This window comes from Vombatus ursinus, unplaced genomic scaffold, assembly GCF_900497805.2.
Source record: "Vombatus ursinus unplaced genomic scaffold, bare-nosed wombat genome assembly UNPS02014816.1, whole genome shotgun sequence".
Taxonomy (NCBI): domain Eukaryota; kingdom Metazoa; phylum Chordata; class Mammalia; order Diprotodontia; family Vombatidae; genus Vombatus; species Vombatus ursinus.
Window position 1 is genome coordinate 12668187 of NW_020954594.1, and position 25820 is coordinate 12694006.

Here is a 25820-nt window from a genome sequence, read left to right on the forward strand (position 1 = left end):
AAGGAAAGAGCAAACTGCACCAGTATCTCTGCAAAGAAAACCCTAAATGGGTTCACAAAGAGTTGGACATGACTTAAATGACTAAGACTTGGAATCCACTCCTTTCTCCCTTCTACTTTATAGAATTCTTTTTTTCTTCCTTAAGACTCAGTTCAAGTTCTATTTTCTGCATGAAGCCATTCCTGAACTCCTGTAACTGCTATTGCTCTCCCTGCCTGCTTTGTGTTTATCTACCTTGCATCAGAAAATCATAGATATAGAGCTGGAAGGCACCTCAGAGATTATTGAGTCTAAGCCTCATATTTTACAGATGAGGAAACTGAGGCTAAAGTTAAATGACTTGCCTAGGGTGATATAACCAATGTCTTAGTTAGGATTTGAATTTGTCTTCCTAACTCAAAGCTCCACGTGTTATATACGTTGAGGCACCTTTTTATGTTTACTTTGAATATATACTTTTCTCTGTTTTTGAGACATTGTCATTCTTTTTGTTTAATAAATGCTTGTTGACTGACAGATTGAGTAAATCAATTGGTGTTAAGAGCATGAATTGCAAAGAATTTGTTCTTCTCTACTGGTAGAGAAAATTTCTTAATTGTAACTCCCTAAACTGATGGGATCCCAAAATATGGACCACAAGAAATAGAAATATGGAATCCTTAAGTATATAATTAAAGTATATTTATGATGCCTTCCACCAACCTAGATAAACACTACACTGCAAGCTCCATAATGGGAAATAGCATGTCTTAATCAAATATTATACCTCTCTCAGTGCCCGGAATAGTTTGTAACAACATATGATCACAGGTTTAGAACTGAAAGAGACCACAGTGGACATTTAGTCCAACCCTTTATTTTACAAATAACAAAAATGAAATAGAGGGAATTTAAGTGACTCACCCAATTAATTAATCTGGTGTCCCTATCCCGTTTCTACATCTCTGGTTCAGATGTGGAATTGAGGAGAGTCTACAAGGTGAGAAGTTTGGCTGATCCTAAGGGTCTAACATGACCATTGTAAAGAAGAGGGATAGAGATTTCTAGTTATTATCAGATGAACAGAGCCAGGAGACACCACATCTCTTCCAAGGCCTATCAGTTATAAATCTATGCCCTTTACGAAAGAGAAGACTTGTTCATTGAACGAGCAGAGAGAATTAAAAAGAATGACAATAACTTGGATAATCTAAATGGGAACTCAGACACAGCATAGGCAATTAACGACAGTTGGGACTGAAAGAAAAAATATTGAAAATTATTATAAAACTTACTCTAATGAGAAGCTAGGAATGATAGGCAGCTAGTGAGGAAGACCTGAGTTCAGATTCAGTCTCAGACACTTAATGGTTTTGTAACCCTTGGCAAGTCACTTAATCTCTCTCTCTGCCTTAATCTATTGGAGAAGGAAATAACAAACCAACCTAGTATCTTTCCTAAGAAAACCCCACGGACAATATGGTCCACAGAGTCACAAAGAGTTGGACACAATGGAACAAAAACAACAACAAAGAATGGTCTTTAAGACAGAACCCTAAGCCAGAACTATAAAAAGGATCCAAGTCAGGTTGCCGAAAAGGGGGAAAAAAAGATAACTTTAAATACATGGAAGCTGCATAAAACAGCAAACTGTGGATGAGATAAGCTACAGCTAAATCTGAGTCTCAGCATGAATTCCCAAGTTCTTAAGAGGAAGATGCATAACATCTGATCTCCAGACTTCACTGGCCTTCAACACCAGGCTTTCCTGAGCTTCTGGCCACCCCAGTTCTACTTCCCAAGCAAACACACACATACAACTCGAAGCTGGGCAGGCAAGCCCCACTACACCATGGTGCCCACTTAGAAGGATTAGAATATCTAGATACAGTCAACCTTTGAAGGAGGGGGGTCATAGAAATTGCTTTCAAGTTCCTATTAACATAAACAAAGTAGGAGAGAAATGCCTATATTGATACAATTCACTATCTTTTGTTTACTCTTACTCCTCTGTGTAGCCTACAACCCAGCAGGAGGCCTTTTAATGAAAACAGCTCAAGTATGAATCGCATTGCTCAGTTCAGGCTGACGCTGTTTGCATAAAGTAGGGAGCAGGGAGGAGTGTATGGGGGAACAGACTGGGGAAGGCAGAAAAGCAAGGTGACTTTCTTCATTCTTAGTGAGAATGAAGCTGTATTACTCGAATGGATTCACAATATCCTTGATTCAGAAGTTACTTCCAATGATAAGGATTGCAATACATCCACACCTGTCCATGTTAAGCAACTTGCATGTCTGGCCTCCCAAAAGAATCCCACCTGAGGTACCAGAGGCCTTTCTTATCTACTGCTGACATCAGGAGAATACCAAGTATAGCAACCTGAATGTCCATTTGTCATTCCCAACTCCTTTTACAATGGTTTTATTACTCTGTGTGTGTGTGTGTGTGTGTGTGTGTGTGTGTGTGTGTAATTCTCAGAATATCAGGTATAACTACATTTGCCAAATAACTTTCCCAAGTTCAAGGGTATCCTTATGCAAGTGAATTAATAGTCAACAGTCCTCTAACTAAAATCTAAGCATATCCTGCCAGGGAACCAAGTCAACTGTTTAAAGAGCTATGGGTCCAACAGTTAATTTCATGTATGAATGGGATTGAAATCACCCTAGTCCACTTTGGTCTTAATATCTTTTTTTTTTTTTTTTTTTTTTTGCTTTTTGGTGAGGCGATTGGGGTTAAGTGACCTGCCCAGGGTCACACAGCTAGTAAGTGTTAAGTGTCTAAGGCTGGATTTGCACTCAGGTCCTCCTGACTCCAAGGCCAGAGCTCTATTCACTGTGCCACCTAGCTGCCCCTTAATATCTTAATGATATGAGAATAGCTCTCAAGCAATCGATCACTCAGTAATAGGATTTTGATGACAAGTCAAATGTTTAGAAGCCACTAGATGAAGTGAAATGATATCAGACAAGAAGTCTGTTTCAAGTAGCCGAGGGACTTTTGTCTCATTTTGTGAGTCCTTTTTAAAAGCAAAGAATTAGTTGGAATCAGGGAGTCTTAGAAAGTGAATTGAGCGTGGCTGCACTAGCTAAACCCCTGAGAAGAAATGATGTAGAGAAGGGTAGGAAAGGAGATCCTGAAGCTTCAAACTTGAGTCTCCTTCCCTTCTCTCCTTTGTCAGGAGTAACCCCTTGTCAACTTCTAAGGGTTCAGAGAATGTTGGACTTCTTGCCTTTCCATTAGCATCATCCTAGCTTTATTCCCTGAGACAACAGCGGCTGGTGGCACTCTGCCTTTTAGAAGCCAAGGTCATACTGGATGCAGATTCATCACCATCTGATGAATGAAGTTTCCCAAGAAAAGCCCTTCCTGTAATTAGGAGCTATGTTTCCCTTTTGCCTTTATATAATTTCAAAACTTGAGGAAATTTTCTCCTAGACCTTCAATGTACTTGTGGGAGACTGAGTCACAGTCTTTAGAAGGTATATTTTATACCAACTGCTACATTTTACTGTATAGAAATTATGCATTTTTGTAGATTTTATTTTGTACCCTGCTTCTTTACTGAAGCTATTGTTTCTCTCATCTAGTTTTTTTATTTATTGATTTTCCAGGGTTTTCTAAGTACACTATGACATCTAAAACTTGAAGTATTTTTTTTTATTCTTGTTCTCTGATGACTGTTATACCTTTAACCTCATTCTCTTCTATTATTGTTATTGAAAGGTCAGGATACTTGATAAACCTGTTACAAAAAAAAAATCTTCCAATCTTTTTTCTATTGCAAATAATGTTAATTCCTGGTTTTAGATAAATTTTGTCTTTGATAATATTTAAGGAATTGTCCATATTTTTTCTTTTTGTAATCTTTTTAATAAAAATAAATTATCTGTTGTGTCACAAGTTTTCTCTACTATTGGAAATAATAACTTTTTAAAATTATTTCCATTGTTTATATGATTAGTTGCTCCAAATGATTTTCTAATATTGAATATTCATTAAACTCTGTTATAATTCCAACTTGATCATAATAAATTGTTTTCTTTTTATTGCTGTAATCTCTTAAACATAATTCTACTAAAATTTTTGTATCAGATTTCATTAATGAAATTAGTTGACAAATCTCTTTGTTTTGTCTGTATATGATTTGGCTATCAAAAGCCAATTTTTAAGAAGAGTTTCAGAGAGTGCTTTCTCCATATATCTTTGAGAATGATTCTTGTAGCATAGGTATTATTTGAGCTTTCAGTATTTGAAAGAAAGCACTTGTAATACATCTTACCCAGGATTTGTCTCCCATCTTTCACCTCTGGCAGTTCATTTATTAGTTGCTCAATTTCTTTTTCTGAGATTGAGTTGCTGAAAAATTCTATTTACTCTTTTGTTAGTTTTGGCATTTATATTTTTTCAGATACCTGTCCATTCTTTTTGAATTCTCAGTTCTGCTGGCATTATGGTTGCCTACATTATTTTCTGTTAATGTTTTTAATTTTCTTGGTGGTGGCTTCACAGTGTTTGTATTTTTATTTTGTTAATTGCATTTTCTTTCTTGTTCTTTATCCAGCTGAAAAATGGCTTAATAGTTTTGTTGATCTTTTAAAAATAGCTATGAGCTTTCTCTATCAATTGTATAGCATTTTTTTTCTTTCCAAGTTTTTTTTTCTATTTCTCTACTAATTTTCAAGACCTTTTTCTTTTGTATTTCATTTAGGGATGCTAATTTTTTATGTTCTAGTTTTTGGAATTGAATGTTATATTTACTGATCTCTTTCTATTTAGGTAACATTTTTAGAGAGAGATTCAGATTTTTTGAAATATGTGTTTTTTTCTAAAGACCACTTTAGCTATGTCCATTATGTTTTAATTTGTTATAATTACTTTTTAAATAATTATTTACAATTTCTATGATTTGTTCCTTCTCTTACTCATTAATCAGGATTTTATTACTTAGTCTCCTTTTAGGTCTGTATCTTTCTTTATTTTTCATTTATTAATATTTTATTGCATTACAGTATATGCTTGATGTGCTTATTACTATGCCTTTTTATATTTGTGATTCTTTTTGCCCTAGAATATTATCATTTTTGTAAAGACTACACAGAATATGAAATTAGCAAATATTCTTTAATATTCTTTCATGTTCCAAACTCACCAGAAATCATTCAATTTTAATTTTTCCAAAAGCCTGTTCAGTTCTCTATTTTATTTCTTTTTTTCAGAATCTTTCCATTGGTTTTATCCATAGATCATAGAAGAATGTTAATATCTCCTACTATTACTCTTATTACTCATGTTTTCTTCTTGCAACTGATAATTTCATAGAAACTACATTCTTCAGTGCATCTATTCATCTAGCTATGTGGTTTTTTGATGATTTTTTTCATAATCTATGGCTCCTCTAAATATGTCATTTCTTTGTTTCTCCTAATACTATCAATTTTTATTATTTTCTTATCTAAAAGATTGAAATAAACAGGAAATGGAGGCTGGGGTCAGATTTTGAAGGACTTGAAATGTCAAGTAGGGGAAATTCTATGTCATCCTGCAAGTAATAGGGAACCATTAGAAACCTCCTAAGAAAGAGAGTGCATTAGACTTGTACTTTAGGATTAGAACTTTGGCAGCTGTTTGAAGGATGGATCAGAGAGATGAAAAACTTGAGGGAGGGAAACCATTGCAATAGTTGAGACAAGAATCAATAAAGGTCTAAACTAGGGTGGTAGAGATGAGGGGTCAAAAGTGCAAGTTTGTGTAAGAAAATAATTTGACAAGGCTTAGCAACTAACTGAATATGGGAGTGAGAATAAAATAATGTACAAAATACTTTAGGAAACAAGATCAGAAATGATATTAAGCAAGTAACACCAAGCAAATGACTGATAGAATTGTCCACTACACAGTTTCATTATATGACTGAACATGGTCAAGACTGCTATGTCATACAGAATATAAGTTAAGATTTCATACATTGGGGAAGAATAAGTCAATCTGTAGATTTTAAGTCAGAGATTATAAATCTAGACCACTTTCTTCTTCTTCTCCCAAATAATCCACTCTTGATTACCACCTCGTAATTATATCAATTTTATCATCACTCAATAACAATGATTGTTAGAGAAGTATTGTTTGCATTTTGTAATTCAGCATAAAAGTATAAATCACCAAGAAGTTTCCAGGTGATGAAGTGTGCATTGAACAATGTCTTTTCTTTTTAAAATGAAGAAATTGTATCTCAGAGAGGTTAAATTAATGCTTTCAGTTATACAACTAGGAATAGTAAATGCAGAGACTCACTTCAAGTCCAGTACCCCTTTGCCTATCCCATGCTGCCTAATAACTCAGAGAAAGAATTAAAAAGATTTAAAAAAAAAAACTTCTAGGTTCAATTTGAGCAGTCTAGCCATTACAGTGGCTATTACTAACAAACAATGTTTTAAGGAGTCTTTTCCCTTCCACAGGCCACCCCAGGTCCTTTTCAGGTCTTTGCCTCCTCTCTAAATAACTTTTCTTAGCTTCTTAGTATTACAAATATCTCATTACCTTGGTATTATAAATACCTTGTTCATCCCTGAGTAACTGATATTAATTATCTAAAGCACTCTGGTTTTCACATTTTCAACTCCATAAAGTCAGAATTTTTTAATCATAATTGTTAAATTTTTCTTACGAAATGAGAGATTGCCACCTGTGTTATTCTGAAATGTGACCTTTACAACTTTCTCCAGTACCTTTCTTTGCCAATGATAATAATAATTTATATTTATACAGTATTCTCCAGTGTTCAGTATAATTTCAATATATGGCTTCATTTGATCCTCACAAAATCTCTGTGAATGTTACTATCTCTGTTTTAAGAAGAAACAGGTTTAGATAGATCACCTGAGCAAGGTCACAAAAAAAAGTGGCAGGGCCAGGAATTCAGTCTAGATTTTCCTTATTCCAACCAGGATGACAAAAAGTCTCAAGTTCACACACTTCATGAGGACTTGAAAAGGATGAGAATTTAAGAATACCTTGAAGGACCAAGTGACATCAGTAAAACAGTTCACTTTTTTTATCAATAAGGCAAAGAAAAGAAAGATGACAGATTACAAATTGAACAATTTTTTTAATGAAGTAAAATTATGTGTTCATATTTATTTGTATATAAGGTAAATTTATACAGATAGAAGAAAGAAGTATTTATTATCTAGTGCACTTCCTTGTAATCTCTTGTTTAAGGATAATATTTTGCATATTTTTTGTCACTCATTTGTCACAAATACACTTTTTTTTATTAAAAATGCTTCCATTGTACTGTTCTAACACTTCAAGGTGTCATAGATGTGACCTATTTTAGCTGGGCAAGTACCTTTGTCTCTAACCATGGGGACTGTAACTTCTGATTTGCTCCTCGGATAATCACCAGCAAGCTTCTCATTTACTTCTGTAAATATTCTCAACAACTATTATTTAAATAATATTTTAAAATAAATATTATGTGTCAATGAGGGATATCTATAGAACACTGTAGAAAACATAATTAGGCTATCTCCTCCTTGCTACCTTCACTTGAATAACATCTAGCTATTTGGTCAAGAATGTCTACTTCTACCTTATTCTTACAGAATAGGATGGTATCCACCTTGTCATTTGGATTGTTCTCTCTTGAATCGAAATATTTGGAGGGAAAATATTCATAATAGTAAGAGCCTTGGGTCTCAAACTGGTATGAAGTCACTGTTAAGGCAGACTCTTCATCAGATTTCAAAATCAGAGTTTCAAGCAGTGGTCTATATGTCTTTGATACTTCTGGAAATTCTCTACAATTCGGATGAAGAGTCCCATCTATGCTGCACCTAGGCTTTGCAATTCTCAAGGAAAGCTCAAGGATTGTAAGATAATTGCCACAGGTTAAGTGTAGACTTTGTTAAATAGTGATTTCTTGAGCTTCAACACTGTATCTATAGGTACAGTGGTATCATTCCTTCTTGTATCATCTTTTCCATGTAGTATCATCTCTCAAATAAGGGAATCTGTTGAACAAGCGTTTGTTTTCAGTGTCCATTGCCAAATAAAATTTCAGGCCAAATTTGTCTGGCTTGTGTGACATATATTGAATAAATTTACAGTGTGTCTTGCCGGGTAACAATTGCTCATCAACATATACATCAGAAACAAATGCCTTTTGAGAATTCTCAGTAAACAGATTCCACAGTGAAGATGCTAGACAAAATATCTCCTCAGATAGATCTTGAATTTTGGTTTGATGTAGTAAAGAACCTTATAATTATCAATGTTCTCTAAAAGGGTTCTCAATCAATGGAAGTCTCTAGATGAATTCTGGATGATCATTTGCCAGCTACATTGTTCAGACCATTATTCGAAGGATAGATTCAATTAGGTGGCTTCTGAATCTGCTTCCAACTCAGATTTTGTGATTCTAAGAATTACTAAGTTTTTTCCTATATGCATGCATACTAGTTTTTAAAATCTTTGGGCACAGGGACCTTGGGGTTTTGTGCCTTTTATATTTATATATAGCACCCACTAAAGTGAATGGCATAAATGTTCATTGGCTAATTGAGGAGAATACATTTTAGCCATTGGGTTTTATTTCTTTTAAAGAGTGGAAAAGTATCTCATCCACAAAGTTTCCTTCTGTAGAAATATAGGCTCTGTCTACACAATTGGTGGAAGTCACAAAGAGAACTATTTAGCTTTTATATATTAAAAATGGAACTATTTAAAAGTAGAATTACCTGTTTTGGGAAGAAATTGGTTCTCTCTCATTGGAGGTATGGATAATCATTTCTAGGGTATATTGTAGATAAGAGTATTTTTTTTTCAGATATGTACTGGACTATGTGGGTTTTAGGGTTTTTCCTAGATCTGGAAGACTGAAATTCTATGGATATCCATTGCTTGCCATTATATCACAGCTAACTCCAAATCGCCATTCAATTTCCCTCCCTGTCATACTTTTTATGGTGTCCAGGACCCTTTTCATCTAAACATTTTTTTAATAAACTATCAAAGGAAGAATATAATTTAAATGAAGAGATCTATCACAAAGCTTAATGGAAGCTAGGTGGCACAGTGGATAGCATCAGTCCTGGGGTCAGAAAAACTCATCTTCTTAAGTTCAAATCCGGCCTCAGACACTTACTAGCTGTATGACCCAGGGTAAATCACTTAACCTTATTTTCCTCAGTTTCCCCATCTGTAAAATTACTTGGAGAAGGAAACAGCAAACCACTCTACCATCTTTGACAAGAAAACCCCTAATAGGGTCACAAAGAGTCAAAGACGATGGAAGCAACTGAACAACAAAAATCACAAAGCTATTTTTTTATCAGAGGCAGAGGAATATCTTACAAAGAAATAGAGTATTTGTTTATAAAATACATATACCAAAACTGTGAGTTTTACTGAGAAGATGGAAATGGCCCTGGAGTAAAGATGATGTATGAATGCATGAAATAGTCATTCTTTTTCATTAGCGTGAGGTAGCATATAGAGTGCAAAAAACAATGGATAATGAGACAAAAACACCTTTATCCCTGTCATTTGCATATATTTATTTTTATCAGACCTTTATATTATTGGTACAGGGAGCTTCCTTTGTCAATTCAGGTAAGTATCAACCTGCTCTGTAAATTGTTGTGGATTCCACACCTCCCTCCCTGGAGATTTGTCTGGGTGCTGAGAGGTTAAATAACTTGCCTAGTATCACTCAACTAGTATACATCAGATGTAAGATGCGAACTCAAGTCATTCTAATGACTTGATTCTATTCAACGAATCCTGTCAATAACCCTCAAATGCACATTGGACCAAAAGCACAATGTATCATTTATCTTGTTTGGCAAATTGATTGGACTGGGTAATTTTTTTTCAAAGTGAGAGTATAAGGCAGTAGGAATGCCAAAAACCCAAAAGTTGAATCCAGGTGACCCAACTGCCAATCAAGAATATAATGCCCTCAAGTCAAATATTAGCTCCTTTCTTCATCAGACAACTTGTTGTCCTTTAAAATTGAAATAGCTCTGGTGCTCATGCCTCATCAGTAACCTCTGGCTAGAGGGAGGAAAGAACTCCTCCAAGAGCCTCCATTTAAAGAGGTTTCCCAGGCCAGCTATCTTTTCATTTCTGACCAACTTACGCTCCTTGGACTGGGAACTACCATGACCTATGCCAAGTAGCTTCTTCCCCAGACCCTGCTATCCACCTTCCAGTCAGTTTTCTTTGTGTTCTATCTCCCTCCATTAGATTATAAACTCTGTGATGGCAGGGATTGCTTCTGTTGTTCATATTTGTATGTCCAACATTTAGCATAATGACTGACACATAGTAAGCACTTAACAAATGCTACTTAATTGGCTATCTCATTCATATGGAACTTGAATATCGATAAAATATTTTCTTCACAGTAACTCTCTGAAGTAAAAATATCATAACCCTTACTTTACATTTGGGAAAATTGAGGGTTAGAGAGATTTAATGACTACTTTCATGACAAGGGCAACTAGATGGCACAGTGGATAGAGTACTAGATCTAGAGTCAGGAAGACTTATCTTCGTGAGTTTGAATCTGACCTCAAACACTTAGTAGCTGTATGACCCTGGGCAAGTCACTTAACCCTATTTGCCTCAGTTTTCTCATCTGTAAAATGAGCTGGAGAACCATTCCAATATCTTTGCCAAGAAAACCCCAAAAGGGGTCTCAAAGAGTCAGACATGATTGAAAACTGAACAATGACAATATTTTTCCACAGGCAGTATTTTAAATCATCTCCTGATACTAAAACTAGAATTATTTCCACTGCAACACAGGGTATATCATTGATTTGCTACATGGCCTTAAGTAGGCATTCATTCAGTCACTAAACATTTTATTAGGCATCTACTATGTGCCAGACCCTCTGCTAAGCACTGGGAACACAAATTCAAAAGAGAAAAACAGTCACTGTTTTGAAGGAGCTTACAGTCTAATGGAGGAAGACAACATATAAAAGGAAAGTAAAGTGGAGTGTAGGGGATAGAAAAGGTACCCAGAGCAGAAGGTCATAATGGAGAAATCCAGAGGAATATGAGCCAGAGGGAAATGAAGAGACAATCTCTATCGACTCCAGTTTCCTCACTTGTAAATGAGAAGGTTGGATTAGATTGTCTATAATGTCTCTTCAGTATCTAAAATTCTATGACATACAGCTTTCTTACACAGTAGTATTTATATAGTCTTTTGGATAGTGATATAATTTTGTTATGCACATATTTCATATTATTTTCTGTTTACAATTAGAGAATTATCTGAAACTCAGAAAGGTTTAGTGATTTATCCCCATTGTCACACAGTAGGTTAATGTCTAAGGTAGGACTTGAACCCTGATCTACCTGGCTTCAGGACCAAAACCTCATCCATTGCTTCTGGCTCCTTCTCTGGGCATACAAAACCATTCAAATGGCCTCACATTCAAATTATACAATAATTCCATATATCAAAGTTGCTCGATCAATTTGGTTAATCAACAGTAGCTGATTACTCAATCTTATAGACATGGATTGAGTTTCTAGAGAATAATAAGGGTAAAATTTGCTTCCAGATCTGTGAAAGTCTTAATCTAAAACTGTAAAACAGGCCAAAAAAGACAAGAATTACCATTATTGAAAAACATTAACTATTAACTAGGAAAATAAATAACCAGCCTACTGGGACTATGAGTAACTCAAATGCATGAATCAAACACATTTCTACAACTCTGGGATATCGGAGTCCAATTATAGCACCAAGATTCTTATTATTTTAATCTAATGTTTCACTAGGTTCTAGGGTATGTTTTTTTGGCTTTCAAGTCATTATCAAGGAAATGGCTGGCTTTATTTGACTCTGAATATCATTTGCCTTTCAGGGAGGAAAATGGATAAAGCAAACCTGCTGTGTGAAAAAAGAAAATAAAAGGATTTATTGTAGTATTTCAGTGAGGACATAAAAAAAAAAAATCTTGACAAGAGATGCAATGCTTTAATTCTAGTGTTGGTTTCTATCCAAACTAGTTTTATGCTTTTATTTTCTGTGAGCAGCAGAAGTGGTTACAAAACCTTTTATGAATTGAAGGCTTCCAAGACAGTGTTACAAGCCTTGTTAGGCATGGCATTATAAGAGTAAAAAGACGCAAAACCCATATTTCCTTCCTCCCTTTTGAAGTGAATGCACAGCAAAATGATGTGTATTACCTTGCTCATCATGCTCTTGCAAGTAAACACAGAGTTTGTCCTGCGTTTCTTTTTCAGGGACCCAAAGAGGGACTGAGGCCATCAGATTCTGTGTTGGTGATAGGGTCACCTAAATTCAACTTTTGCCTTTCTCATAAGCTTATATACTCAATTTGAAAGAGTTAAACAGTTCCATCAGTGCATCAGAGAAGAGAGAAGATTCAATGCACATTTGGTCCAATGTACATTTAAGGGATATTGAGAGGATTCAATTAATTAGATTCTTCACAACTTGAAAACAGATGGGAGCTAAATAAAAACAGGATATTGCTATATTGTCAATCACATCAATAGAACTTGAAGTTTGTTGATTTGCCTCCCACTTTAAAAATGCATACAAATTAAAATGCAAATGAAATGACAAATGTAAACCCTTCTTGTAAATTAAAAGTACTGTCATTAAGAAAAATGAAATTAACTCTATGTGCCTATGGTAGGGCAGGTAGAAGGCTTTTATAATAGATTCAAGCCTATTCTCACACTTAATCACTCTAAGCCTCAGTTTCTATCTGTAAAATGGGGATAATAGTAACACTACTTACTTCAGAGGCTTGTTGTGGGGGAAAGACATGGCAAACTTTAAGATACTCTATAAATGTAAATGGGATAGATGGGAAGGTAGATTGGAAACCATAAGAATCCTATTGGGATTGTCACAATGTTCAGAGAATGTGAGGAAATCTTCCAGCACATTGTGTGGAACCCTTGCAGTGACATTATGGAAGGCTATGCACAATAGTGAAAGACTGGTAGGCATACATAGATTACATCATTGGCAGGAATATTTGAAATGATATCACAGAATCATTTTAGTATCTTAATTGGAATTACTATTCATATCATTGTTACTTATCTTATTTTCATTTTCTCAATGGAATTCAAATAGAAATGATCTGGCAATAAGTTGCTAACTTACATTTATTGTATTTATATTGTTCTATAGACTACTGCCAGGTGAATGGAATAACTTTTTTGTTGTTGAATAAAAGCATTGTAATTTAAGCTCATTTTCTGTGGGCTCACTAAAAGTATCTTCTCATTGACTCCATTAACAGATGGGATGATAGGGATGATGAGTTCCTCGTCCTGGTCCCACATGATTTAGACTTCTTTTGTTATATTTCTCTGTATTTCTTTTCTGGTCTGTGATTTAAAAATCACAAACAACTTAATATTGAAATGCCTCTTAAAATAATGCTCTTAAATTTGTATGGTTCAATGGTATATCTGTGTTATGATTGACAATAGCTCTGTCTGTGATAATGGTCCAATACCAATGTGTATTTTGTTGATTTTTTTTGTCTTTTTTTTCTGATTTCACAAGGATATTTATATATATATATATATATATATATGTATGTATAGGAAGAGAGAGAGAGGGAGGGAGAGAGAGAGAGAGAGAGAGAGAACACAGAGAGGCAAACCTGGCATAATGGGTAGAAAGCTTTCCTCATAACCAGGAAGTCCTGGGTTCAAGTCCCATTTCATCCACATACTAGCTTGTGACCTTAAATGTCATTTAATCTCACAATGCTTTAGGCAACTCATTAATACTACAAATTTGTGACAATGTGATACCCTGCACTGGTAGAAGGAGCTTCCTCAACTGAGAGTTCCCTATATAAATGAAATCACAAGGTTGGTTCCTATCTCTATTCTATCTGTAGTATGGAAATTTGTCTTTCACTAGTTATAAGACAGTGAGCTTCTTAATTGTAGCCACTACCTCTCATGTGGCTTTGTATTTGGTAGATGCTAAATTTTTACAACATGTATTGATGTATTATACTATTTCTACTGCTATTTTTGTTTTTGTCACAATTCCTATGATATAACTTGATGGTATATTAATATGATAGATCTAGTATTTACCAGGTGGACATCTTCTCCAACATCATCTCTCACTCAGAACTGTGATGCAGAACGACATATCATTATTAGCTAGAGAATTGGGAAAATAGGCAGGTCAATTAGTAAAAATTCAGGCTAACTATGAATTACATTTAATAACTGACTATTATTAGAAACTTTCTTGGCCTAGAGAGAACAGTGATATAAATTTGAAGTTATTTTGAGATCACTATGCTACAAAATTTTTTACTGTTTTCTTTTTATTCTGATTCACCCTGTAGAAAACGATCATTTAGGGGCAACTGGGTGGTGCAGTGGATAGAGCTCCAACCTTGGAGTTCAGCCTCTGAGTTCAAATCTGGCTTCAGACATTTGACACTTATTAGCTGTTTGACCCTGGGCAAGTCACTTAACCCTGATTGTCTCACCAAGAAAGGAAAGGAAAAAAAGGAAAATGACCATTTTTCCATGAAATAAAAATATGTTCCAGCTTTATTGATAGTTTGTTATGTAAATAATGCAAAGATAATTTCAGATGTACATTTCTATTATTGACTCTATGAGTTAGATAATTTAAACAGTCTGTATTTCCAATAAACCATATGTTATCCAAGCCACTTCAAATTTCTTAAATTTGTAACCAAACTTTACTTTTGTAATACTTCTCGTTTAATATGGTCCTCTGAAGGCTTTTTTTTTCTTTTTATATGAGACTTGGAGCAAAGGTTTTATTCTTTCCAATAGTTTTTGCTTGTTTGTTGTTGTTGTTTTTAAAATGAACAGAGGTAAATTTAAATCTGTATTTTCAAAGGATCATTCCAAATTGTACTGACACTATAGATGGTCTACTCATTGAAAACCTATATTATGTATTTTCAGAAATGACAATTTCTAGGTATTTATATTTGCTGAAGTGCTGGATAATACTATGTTAGGAGCCTATTCTTTGACATTGTATTATTTGAATTTGAGTCTTTCAGATTCCTATGTATAAATCAATCTGTGATGTAATAGATAATACAAAGCACCACAAGATCACAATAAATTCTTCAACTGGGTCTGTCATGATAACTTTAAACACCACTGATATGAGTGCCTTTGAAAGAAAGTATTATCTACAGAAAGTCCCAGATACCATGAAGATATGGGGTACCCCATGGAGTCAGGCATTAAAAAAGAAAAAAGGGGTGCCCCATGGGCAGTGGTAGAGCATAAATTCCCCATATGTATCCTACTTAAAAATTATGCACTAGTGCAGGACTAATTGCCTGGATATTATTTTCTACCCAACAGGAAACACCATTCTCACTCTGCCTTTCCTCCATTCAAGGAAAGAAACTGTGGGAAGATCTAGCCTTATTTAACTTTGAAAGGGTTCTGCAACTTTTGCCATGAAAACATATTTGTGGGAGATACTTTGCTGGACAAGAGCCCTTAAAGAGGCATTTGTCCCAGTAAATCAAATGTTGTTAAATTCAAATAAGGACAAGAGCATGTATTCTCTGTATCTTTCAGTCAATTTGTGACAGTAAAAATTTTGTTAGTTATGGCATGAAATTTGTAATATTCTTCTTATTCCTTATTCATCTATTTGTCAAGAATGACTTTGATACCTATGCAAATTAGCATTCTTTTGCCAAGACATAAAAGTTGATTATTGTTTAATAGTTATTAATCACCTTTTGTTTGCTTTTTCCAAACAACCAAATCTGAGAGTTTCCCCAAGCATTTGGTATCCTTCCATTTTTAGTTATCTTGTGAATAGAATCGCTCTACTCCTTCAAAATTGTACTGGCCCAGCATAAATATTCTGTTTTCTAGGTCTAGTCTAGCCACTTTGCCCAGTTTGGTTTTCTTTAGTGCCATTTGTATTTCCTCATTCAGCACAACAAGGGTTATGAGTTTGTATTCTAAATATGGTAGCTCAATTATCATTGGTAGAGAAAAGAACATGTTAAAAAAAAAGGTTTTGATAGATCTCTTCTAATTTTCATGTTTTTTGTTATACTTAATATCTTGCAATAGATGAAGAAAGTTTTGCAATAAAGTTTCACAACTGACTTAATTAAAACAGAAAACAGCTTTACTTTTCTCTCAAAACAGTAGTACCTCACTCCTTAACCTTCCACGTTACTTGAACTTTCCTTGAAAACAGTTTGAATTAGGTAAATTTATAGAAGAGAATAGGAAGGACAGGAATAAGCATTTAAACCATCTACTATGATCCAAGCACTCTGCTAAGTACTTTAAAATTTTATTTCCTTAGATTCTCACAGTAATTCTGTGAGGGAGATGCAATTATTATCCCTATTTTACAACTGAGGAGACTGAAACAGAGAAAAGTTAAGTGACTTATCTAGGGTTAACATAGATCCTTAGTGCCTGAGGCCAGATCTGAATTCATGTCTTCCTTATTCCAGGTACAGTGTTTTGTTTTGTTTTCTGTTTGTTTGTTTGTTTGTTTTCCCACTACACAACTTCACTGCCTAAAAGCCTATTATTTTCCAGACACTATGCTATATGTTTTACAAATATCATTTAATCTTTTTGGAGAGCATTCTGACAATACAAAATAAAGAGTTTTTTAAAAAAAATTGGCCATTGTCCTGATAGCTCCATTTTTAGACACATACCTTGAGAAGTGCTAATCAAAAACAAAGAAAAATAAGAGCCATCTGTCCAAAGATATGCAATTTCAAATACACACACACACACACACACACACACACACACACACCAAACAGAAACCTGGAAGCAACCTAAATGTGCAACAATAAGGAAATTAAATAAATCATGGCACATTAATGTAATATGATATTAAAGAGAAATTAAGAACAGCAGATGTGAGGAAAGCAAAGAAATCTGAAAAGAAATTTGTAAAATAATGTAAACTAGGGGAAAAATTAGAACTGGAAGAATGTTTTATGCACTATAATCACAAGAAAAAAAGTGAGAATGAATGAAAAGGAATCCTGCTGGAAACTTGAAGGGCTGAAAAATTAATCTGATACTTTATGTACTAAAATTAATTCATTTAAATATTACTAAATGATTTTAGTTGTTTGTATCAAAATTAAATGTTGCTTCCAACAAAAGTTTAATTTTGAAAAGGGGTGGCAATTTGTCAGTAATAAGCTAATTTAAATTTTATATCAATGCTACTTGCATATATTATCTAAAAGGCAAAGTGTATATTTAAAAAGTAATACTATTTCACAATTTGGGCACTTTGTTTTTGCTTTTGTTTCTTTGTTTGTTTTACTAGTTTTTAATTTCTTCCACATGGGGAATTCCCAATGAGGAAACTCCCTGTCTTCAATGTAGAACACCAAAAGGGATGGTAGTAAAGAACAAAAACAATACCAAAAATATTATCCCTTTTCAAAATTATGCACCAATCCAGCACCATTGCTTATCATGTTACTTTTCTAATGAAAGGGAAATTCTCATCTTAATCTGTAATCTATAGTCTTACAGATTTTTTCTGTTACACTAAGAGGTTAAGTGACTTGCTCAGGGTCACATGGTAGGTTTGTGTCAGTGGCAGATCTTGAATTAAGAATTTCCTGACTCTGAGAGTAGTTTTCAATCCTCTATGTCACATCTACCTCTTTTGAGGAGTATAAGGTCATAACATTTACTTAGTGAGATACAAATGACATTTTAATCTCATATTTATTTTATTTTTTTATAACTCTAAGCTCCACATGCATTATACATAATAGACACTTAATAAATACTTGTTGCAGAGGTTGAATAGATGAGACACAGGAAATTATTAGATACATTAAATGAGTGATAGAGAAGGATCAGAGAAATATCCAAGAATATAAATATATAAGTATAAATTTGTGAGATCAGGGGAATAGTGATATTCAAAAAAGAAGTGGTGGAGTCCAAAGGAAGAGCAAATTTAGAGGTGAATGATAAGGAATTTGACTTGCCACATATTGAATGTGTAGCACTGGTTTGCCACCAAGGTGCAACTGTCCTGAAAGAAGTTAGAGGTGTGAGAACTTGAATTCAGAAGAAAAGGCAAGACTAGAAATGTAGAGTTAGAAGTTATCTGCATAGATATACTTGTTTTATCTGTGGCAATGAATGTGATTGCCAAGACAGAGGCTATAGAGAGAATTGTAAAAGACAAAGATTCCTTGGAGAACATCTATATTTTAAGATTGAAAAGAGGGTGATGAGCCAGAAGAAGTGAAAAAGAAGGAAGAATTAGAAAGGTAGGAAGAAAATGAAGAGAGAGTGGAGGATTGAGATCATGCAATGCTACATTTGATGAAAAGGTAACCAACAAGATCAAAATATGGAGACAAGTCAAAGATGATGTGAATTGTCAATAAACGTTTATTAATTATTATGTTACAGGCACTATAACATTTATTAATCACTTACTATGTTCCCCAGGATCTGAGGAAAGCAAAATTTAAAAAGACAGTTCTTACCCTTAATGAGTTTACAATCTAATGAGGGAAGATAGAACATAAAAAACCTTCAAAAGTGAGGGAGTGAGGAGAAGGAGGGTTCCCAAGACAGGGGAATGGTGGATAAGTCAAAGAAGTCCCAGTCAGAATTGTGCAACCAGGTGAGAGAAGAGTTGTCCTAAATTAAGCTCTCTCCTTAAATGGAGGTTTCATAGTTCATGGCTCCACACTCCAAGCAGAGGGAGAGGGAGTGGTCATGAGTTGAAATACCAAGCTAATGGAATCTTTCAGGATGATGAGGTTTTCCCAATAATGAGCTTTCTGGGGCATGGCAAAAATATCAGAAAAGTACCAGAAGTGAGAGAAGATGTGTCTATTTATTCATGGTTTGATTGATTATTGATTAAACTGGAAAAAAATGCTATTTCATTTGCTAATTAGGAAGTCATGGGAAAAGATCATATTAACCAGCAACAGAGAACTGGAATATAGGACGTGCTTTCTCTCAATAGGGCAAGGTTCATCCATGAGAAGAGCCATCCCTACATCTTACCTCCCCTGTCACACCACACTATGCCAAGAAAATCTGTCCCCAAGGCCAGGCCCCTACTAGGTTCCTGTCACAGTGACCATCACTGCTGTCACCTCCCTGACTCCTCCACTTTAAGCTCAAGAGTTTAATTACCACCTCTGCTATATGAATGTACACATGGTCCTACTATGCCAGCAACCTGTCTCCTCATGCTCAGCTGTCCTCACCTCCACCCTCAGCCTAACTTCTAGCTTCTGGCTTTTTACTCTTATTCCCTTTTAAAGATGCTCTTCTGTTTTCTCCATTAATATCTGTTTCTAATGTTTTATCATACTTTAGACATTATGATTGAATCTTAATTGATGCCTGCTTTTGATCTCAGTCATAAGGAAGAGCCATGTGACTTATATAGGGTCAACCAATCAATATGTATCAGACTTTGAAACCATGTATTCCTGACTAGTATTCCTGTACACACACACACACACACACGCACACACACACACACAGAGAGATGAGCATACATGCACAGTACAGTTATATGCTGAAAAATAATTATACCAAATGAGAAAATTAGGGTTTTTAATTTTTTTTAATTCAAATAAAGAGGTCATTTATTTTGTCATTACTGCTATCTGTATATGTTACTTACATTTTCCCTTTCTCATACTGAGAGTGATTGGAGTCTTCCCTGGGATTTCAGAAAAATCTAGATTTGGTAAGAAAAATAGACCTATACCCATTTAGGCTAAAATGGCAGTAGACATTTAATAATTCTTGCTAAATTAAAATGCATTATATATCCACATTTCACAAATATTTAAATAGAGATGACTGGAACAGATATAGTTTACTCCAAATATTAAAAAGTATTCAACAACATATTATAACGGAAGTGTTTCTTCCTCCTTTCTTTTAGTGATTCATGCTCTTCAGGTATCACTGATGACCTATTAAATGGAGAGAGGACTGAGAGAAGCAGAAAAAAAAAAATCAATTTGGTCTGCTACAAAACTGCCAGCTAACACCCACGTTGTGTTTTCCAAAACTAATTTATAAAGCCACTTCAATCTAATTGTGAATTGTGTATCATATCAAATTACAATTAACTAAACACCTCTTCAAAACTGTCCATTCGTTTATTCATTCAATTCTTTATTTATTATTTTACTTAAAGAATCCTGCTCTCTTTTATTTGTCATTTTTTTTTTTTAGGTAATTGGGGTTAAGTGACTTGCCCAGGGTCACACAGCTAGTAAGTGTCAAGTGTTTGGTCTGAGGCAGGATCTGAACTCAGGTACTCCTGACTTCAGGGCAGGTGCTCTATCCACTGTGCCACCTAGCTGCCCTATTTGTCATTTTTAATGTATACCATAAGTTTAAATGTTTAAATGGTTCTTGAGTTGATTACAGTTTTGTTTTGTTTTGTTTCGTTTTATTTTTTTGGCAGGGGAAGGGGAATGAGTTAAGTGCAACTCATACAATAAAACCACATTGAGTGGGTATCAGGGGTACTCAGTATCTGTCCTTTGTCACTATGCTAGACTGAGATAGCAAAAGACATAAACTTGTCTGAAGTTAGGGGTATGGAGTTACACGAAGCAGAGGAACAACAAAAACAGGCTTGAAAAAGATCATGAAATCTCCGTAGAAATGTAGAATGTGAAAACTGAAAGAGACTTTAGATACCATCAAGTTCTACTCCCTTTTTTGAAGATGAGCAAACTGAGGCATGAAGATATTAAATGACTTGCCTAAGGTCATACAACAAGTTAGTACTGGAACCAAGAATAGAAGCTACTTCTGCTTTTTGTCTTGACCCAATTCTACTCTGCCTCCTTTATATAATCATAAGGATTAGGCAGCTAGGTGGCTCAGTGGATAGAGTTGGAGTCAGGAAGATTCATCTTTCTGAGTTCAAATCTGGCCTCAGATACTTAGTAGCTGTGTGACACTGGGCAAGTCACTTAACCCTGTTGCCTCAGTTTCCTCATCTGTAAAATGAGCTGAAGAAGTAAATACAAACCATTCTAGTACCTTTGCCAAGAAAACCTCAAATGGGGTCCTGACTGAAACAACTGAACAGTGAGAAACAGGAAGATTGCATTTTTATGGCTGAATACAGGGAAACATTGGGTTATTTTGAAAAATAGTTCAAATAGTTGCTTTTCAAAATTATTTTAGTTTACAGAAATTGAAAGGAATGGTTTGCAGGGGTGCTTAATTTTATTTTCCCATTCAATTATTTCTTTTTTGTTTTTCTTTTCTTAATAGAATGTAATGTCTTAATATTGTATATTGGGTGCTTCCAATTAGGGAGCTAGTATCAATCAATCTTTCCATCAACCAACAATCATTTATTAAGTACATACTCTGGGTTAATCCTTGGGCTACACAGTAGAGATACCATATTTAGTATACTGTAAGGTGTAAGGGGTAAAGCTGTTCCATGCACATCTATCTCTCCTCCCCTACTTTCCTGTGTGAGAGTTACAAGCAAAGAAAGAGGTAAAATCTCTCTGACGTATGTGGGTGCTCTGGACTTAAGAGAGTCTCTAACATAAAGATAAAAACATTACATCACTTTTTTTGTTTGTTTGTTTTTCAAATAATTATGCTGAAGTTCACAAAAGTTGTCTTTAGATCAATGTCATATGAGTAGTAAGGGCAAAAATCTCATCAATGTGGGTGCTCATTCCACTGGTACAGATCAAAACCCATTATTAGCCATTCATCAGGTCCTATTTTTATCCCCATGTCCTTTCATACAGCCTCAATAGCTCTACTCAATGGTCTAGAGGCTTTCTTACATACATTCAATATTCTCTAACTAGCAGTATAAGAACAGCTGTCCATCAGTTCTCCCACTCCTTCTTTTTCAAAGTATATGTGTAGTTACTGAAGTCTACTCTGGTACTCTTTATTCACATATTTTGGTAATGTTTGCTTAGTTTTGGGTGCCTAATATTTCCAATTTGAAAAATTCCTTTTTGTCTTCAAGACAGCTCAACCCACTACTCCCTACACAAAGCTATTCTTGATCCACTAAATTGCCCCTAATACTTAACTACATCATATTAAATTTGTATTTATGCTGTATATATTTATTCTGTTTATACTTATATATGTACATGTTGTCTACCCCAATTGAATATAAGCTCTTTGAGATTAGGGGTCATTTCTTTTCTTATTCCTTTGCTTTCTTTTTTCCTTCTCCCTCTCCCTCCTCTGTTCCTTTCCCTTCTCTCTTCCACTCCTTTCACTCCTCCTTTCTCCTCCTCTCCCTTTTCTTTTTCTTTTTTATACCTTTATTTCTAATGACGAGCACAGTTCCAGGCATAGAATAGGTACTCAATAAATGCTTGTCACTAGATAATATAGAGAACTCTTACTGTGGATGCCCCTTCCACTATCTCTGCAACTCTTCTGTAATAAATAGAATCATCTATTTAAATATTAAAAGTACCTATGAGGTTATTTAGTCCAATTCCTTCATTTTATCATTGAGGAACATGGTGGCAAAACTCACAAAAATAAGTGATAATGTCTGGAATTTGAATTCAGGTCCTCTGAATCCTTCTAAGTCCCCATCAAATATCCAGCCTAGAGCCTAGGAGAGTTGTTAGCAGCACAGTGAAATAATAACTTGCCCGTGGTCACACAGCTACTCTGTGATTAAAGACTTGATTCCAAGTTGGGTCCGCTACTCATTATGCCTTGCTGACTCTTTTCACACACAAGTAATTAGTAACATGCTACAGTCTGCTTACATCACCTGTGTAGGATGGTGTTGCCCATAAATGGAGTATAAATAACTGTAAACAAAGATTGAACTATCAATTAAAAGTTAGGATTTTTGGCTATCTGGGAGCTATGTTTTTCTGGGTAAGGAGAAAGTCTGCATTCACTTAGATATGAGTTAAGCAAATGCATAGAACATCTCTGTCCTTCCCTTGCAAAATGTGTAGTTCTGACCTGACAGGAAATTGATTGGAAGTTTAAGATTACTGATTTCCATTTTCAAGATGGTTTACTAACTTTATCCACTCACAAAGACTAAATCTTCTTGGGTGTTGTTTTAGTAGCCATATTATGAAAGTATATTTTAATAGGTGCCCAAATTGGGTAATTCAATAATTTGCAAACTAAATCTAAGCTACACCTTAATTTCCAAGGTATGGCTATTGATATTGTGGTGATGGAAGTTTATAAAGGTACATTGAGGTTCAAAATTTCTGAGCAAAATCTGTCAACACAGTGGGTGGAAATGGATGCCTCAGTTGAGCCAAATGACACCAAGTGAAGGCTGACCGGGTCTTTTAGGTGTGTCTTATAGTACATCATTTGGACCTCCTCTGGCAAAGGTAAGACAATCCTACATCATTTGGACCTCCTCTGGCAAAGGTATGACAATCTTGATTGGTAAATATTTTAATGAGGAGGTGGGATGAGAATCATCTGAGTTCTTATCTATCCAGAAAATAAGAATAACCCTCAGATTATGCTATAGAGAGTGGGAGTGCTCTACAGCAGCTTTGGTTGAATCAACTGGAATTTGTGTTGAATGGGTGAAAGGTGACGTTGTTGTTTCTCCTTCCCTTTCTAAAAGGATGAATGAAATCACAGATGTTGTCTTGACTTGCTCCTCAATTGGATTTAAGTGAAGCAGAGTTGCACAAAGTCATAGGCGTCCCTCTCTCTTCCTGAGTCACTGAAGTCCAGTGGCAGGTCAAAAATTAAAACAACTGATGATGGCCTGGATGCAGTAGATGACCTTGGTGTTTTACACACCTCACCAAGTTCTAAGTGCTCCACAGGGTCTGTTTCAACTGTCTTCATGGCCATTAGAACAAACTGTTCTCATCTGTTCATTCCATGGTGGGCAGGGGAGGGATGTCTTCCATTCTTGGGGTGGATATCCCTCTATCTTGCCAAAAGGTTTAAGGTCAGTGATTTTAATTGTATTTTGAAGATTTAATCAAGCTGGCATAGGTTTAATATTCTCCCATGCTGTGTGAGTCTAAACTCTTTACTCTTGTAACTTTACACTTCACCTACATCCAGGAGAAACTTGCCTAAAAGTCAAGCCTTTGTCTTACCTCCACCCTTCACTCTGGCAGCCTTCAATTATTTGAGTCTCAATTCTATTATTTTAGTTTTTATCCCTACACTGATATTTTCCACCTTTGTAACTCTACCCATCTCAACCTGGTTTAATCATCCACCAAGGCAGTTTAGAGGGTGAGGCTACTGCACACGATTCAAATAAGATACATTTATTGAACACTTACTGTGTACTAGTCACTGTGTTCTGCATTGTAGATACAAAAACAAAAATGGGGGAAAAATCCCTGACCTCTAAGAGCTTACACACAAGTGGGGGAAATCAACACCTACGTAAATATATATCTACACAGTATATTGAGCAAATATAATTTTGACACAGTGAGAGTACAGAAAATTGAGGGAAATCAAGAGATGACTTCTGATGGTGGTGATACTTGAGTTCTTTGAAAGAAGCTATGGTTCTGTGAGGTGGGTTGAAGAAGGTGAGAATTTCAAGCAGAGACAGCCAGTGTAGACACAGAGGTGAAAGACAGAACAACATGTACAGAGGACAGCAAATAAGGTAGTTTTTTCTAAAACTAAGAGTATAGTAGAGTCATATATTATCAGTCTGGAAAACTGGTTTAGAGGCCCACTATGAAGACCTTTAAGTTCTGTAATAATCCTGTATTAACAAAACCTACCAATGTTATACTATGCATTTCTTACAGAAAGTTTTAAAGGGGAAATAAGAATTGTTCAAGCTTACATGAATGTTCTTTAGCTTAGAAATCAAAAGAATTTCTACCACAGGTCAGCAAAAGTTAGGGTGAAAAAAATTGTGCTAAAAAGACACCCAAAGTATCTTACAGATGCTAGATTTAAAGTTTGTAAATGACAATGAACTCCAAGAAAGACTACCTTATGTAGTGGTCAGGAAAAAGAAGGGAGTGGGGTGGGAAAGTGCTCTAAGGAATGTATCAGTTCCTCTTGAGCTGTCCATCTATATCAGATCAATAGCTCTTTCAAGCATGGGACATTTAGCTTTCAACTTGAGAAATCGAAGTTCTCAACATAAGTCAGGGTTGCAACACAAGTCCATCATGGTCTGTCACGGAAATGAAATGAGTTGTCTCCTGCTCGATTGATGACTGACATAAAACCAGAGGGGAAAGAAGAGGGAAATAAACAAGACACGGGTTTTGAAAAGTTGTTTCAGAGACTTCTGTCAAAAGTTTACACTAAGGGGTCTGTGTTCTGTTTGATGTGCGTGCCTAAGTCCCATTACCAATAATGAGAGTTACATGGCGTGCTGGTGAAGGAGTGAGGGATGGGTCCCGGAGGGATTATTTACTGCCTTTATTTTTTATAGAAGTTTTACACAGGAAAGCAAGAACTTACCAGATTGGTGATGATGTGTGAAAAGGCTTGGGGGCGAGGGGGATGGAGAGGGCGGGGAGAACGGAAAGTATAAATAAAATGCACAAATATGGAGGAGATACAAAAGGTCGTGGTAGGAATGGGTGAGTTTAAATAAAGTGGTGATAGAGGCTTTCCATGATTGACACAATCTACCTAGGCAATCATTTATCCTGTAAAACAAACTTATACCAGGACTGCGGAAGGCTGGAGAGAACACCAAAAGTATACTCAGAATGTCTGGGTTATACATTTTAAAATGATCTTTGTAGCTCCTGCAAACAGGTAAGTGAAACCAACATTT